Below are 2,687 nucleotides of genomic sequence, written 5' to 3' on the forward strand. Positions count from 1 at the left end.
GCATAGTCGACAGAACCATACTGTGCTGAAACATCACAGAAGAACCACCTGCCAAACATAGATTTCATAGTGAGGGAGAAACTGCTGCCTGCTTTGGCATTTTCACTGAAGTTTTGGCAGTGAAAATCCAAGTATAGCATTGACTGCTGATGGGACAATAGGGTGGTGTTGACAAATGCAAGACATGGGGAAAATGTGTTTAAGCATGGAGGAAGGAACTTGACCCAGCTTTACTGTACTGAAGAAGTTATCCTGTAGCACAAGAGAGAAGCGCTATGCAGGGAAAACGGGTAATGAAATATCCTAAAATCCCGGAGATTTCTGGCATCTAGAACAAGGTTAGGTATTTAAAAGGAAAACTGGGAGGGAGTTCTGTCACTCACTTTGATTTAAGGAACTTAGTACCTCATAAAAACTTTGATCCCGAAATATGGGCTCTACACAGAGATATGACCTTTAAAAAGAAATGGAAGATAGAAAGAGGGGGAAGAGGAAGGGGAGGAAGGAAGGAAGGAAGGAAGGAAGGAGGGAGGGAGGGAGGGAGGGAGGGAGGGGAGGAACGGAAGAAAAAGGAGGAGGAGGATGGGGAGGAGGGAGGTGGAGGAGGGGAAGAGGGGAGAAAGAGAAAAACAATTCATGCCAGGTAGAATGCAGATAGAGTGCTACTTTTCAGAAACTCTCAGGAAACTACGGGCTCACTGCTGTTCCTAGGACAGTTGGACTACCATGGTGTACGTTAAAGATCAGACGCTCAACTTGCCAGGCAAGCAAGAAATATCTCTTCCACTGCATTTTGGTTCAAGCAGGCCATGCTGCAGGTCTCATAGCCCATGTCTATGACGTGGCATGTTAATCTCCTGTGTGGGAGGAGTTGGTGTGAGTGGCCCGGTGACTTCAGGCCTTCAGTGTAAGGAGGGGGAGGAAGGAGGGAGGCACTACGACCAAGGACTGGATAAGGCACTGAGTTGACGCGTGAGCCAATTGCATTCCACTACTTAGAACAGGTTTGACCATGTGCCTTTGGATACTGATGACAAGAGTGGCTTTCCGCCACAGCGTAAGTGGTTCTGTTCTCATCAATGAAGAGGTGATAAGGAATGGCGGTGGCCCTGGCTTCTACCTGACCTTCCGTTCACGGCCCTGGAAGGATATAGAAGATGGCCTGAAGTCTGTCGTGATTGATTCCCATGTACCGCGCTCCATCAAGAGAGCCTGTGCCTGGAGTGCTCTGGCCCTGGGTGTGAGGGTGGCTGTGAGGCAACAAGAAAAGCAGTTACGGCGCGTTCAGCAGCTGCACGATCAGGTAGAAGAGCACGAGGCAGCCACCTGGACTTTGGCCACAGACCTGCAACGACTGCGTGAGGAACGCGATGAAGTGGTCTCTGAGCTTCTCAGTGCGAAAAACAACCTGAAGCAAGTGGTGCTTGAGCGTGATACGTTGCAAAGGAAGCTAGTTGAATTCGAGCTGTCACAGCAACTCCTCGCCGAGTCACAAGATGCTGATTATCCAGGCACTCCACCAAGGCCCCTCATTGTCAACGAAAGCAGAGAGGCTCTTGACAAAGGCTTGCAGAATGGGCAGAACGCAGTGTCCCTGAAGTAAGCCCAGATGGCATCCCTAACAGGTATGCTAAGATCCCCTAGTCCTTGAGCTGAGGCCCCACAGCCACCTCTATCAGTGTTCTGTAAGTCGTCGTTCCCAATAGCATTCTCCTTTCCCAGCCAGAGTAATCTCAGAAGGGAAAGGAGGATCTCTATCCATGAACCCTCTTGCTGCCGCTGGATCCCTGTGCCCGGGCCTGAGAAACCGAATTCATGGACAAAAACTAGATAGAACCAGGGGAGCTGGGAGGCTTTAACCCCGAACAAGGTTCTCACTGAATTTAGGGAGGGAGAAAATCATTTCCTGGGATCTCTTTCCTATGTTTTACTTTTATTTACATCATAGAATTTTTGAAACTTCAAGTAAAAGCATTTCACTATTCTATCCCTCCTCCTCTCTCTCTCTCCTCTCTCTTTTTAGTACTCTCCTTAATTTCCCTCTTGCATAACACCAGATCTTCTGTAGGGCATAGCTATGCTTTTAAAATGTAAGGTGCAATGTGTTGTGGATACAGTGTTTTTTCTTTGAGAATGCTATTGCTTTAATTTGTTTTTATAACATTCACTGGTGCTATTCTTTGTGTCTCTAAGTTCTAGATGCTTTTCGTGGGGCTGAAGAATTCCCAGCTTCCAGTGCGTGAATCTTCGTGAAATAACTTTCAAAAACAATCTCCGCCTCAGTAAAACCTCAGCTAGTTGCTGCTACCAAAGAAAAAAATGTGAAGGAATTGTCGAAATGTCTGGGTATATATTTTAGGGGAGAAAAGCATATAGATTTTGTTATAAGTTAATCCATTGACACCGCAGAGTTCAAAGGGAATCACAGGCAAATGTAAAATTTTAGAGAGCATCACAAGTTCATTGAATTGCATTCATTAGTCCACTGAATGGGTACTGATAAATTCACATACGATAGAAACTACAATTGTGTTATCCAGTATGCACATTATAATCCCTTTGGGTAAGGTTGGTTAGGTAACAATAGGGAACATAATTTCAGACACAGTGTGGCTCATGGTGTCCTTTGTCCTGCGTGAAATGCAACCTTTGGACAAACTCAATTGAGAAATCAAGAGACATTTCTG

General features: G+C 46.0%; 1 pseudogene; it reads left to right on the top strand.

Annotated features, from left to right (window-relative positions):
• The first annotated feature begins 1,012 nt into the window (after positions 1-1,012).
• LOC116888116 lies at positions 1,013-2,243 on the top strand (annotated as a pseudogene).
• Positions 2,244-2,687: the final 444 nt, after the last annotated feature.

Source organism: Rattus rattus, chromosome X, assembly GCF_011064425.1.
Source record: "Rattus rattus isolate New Zealand chromosome X, Rrattus_CSIRO_v1, whole genome shotgun sequence".
NCBI lineage: Eukaryota > Metazoa > Chordata > Mammalia > Rodentia > Muridae > Rattus > Rattus rattus.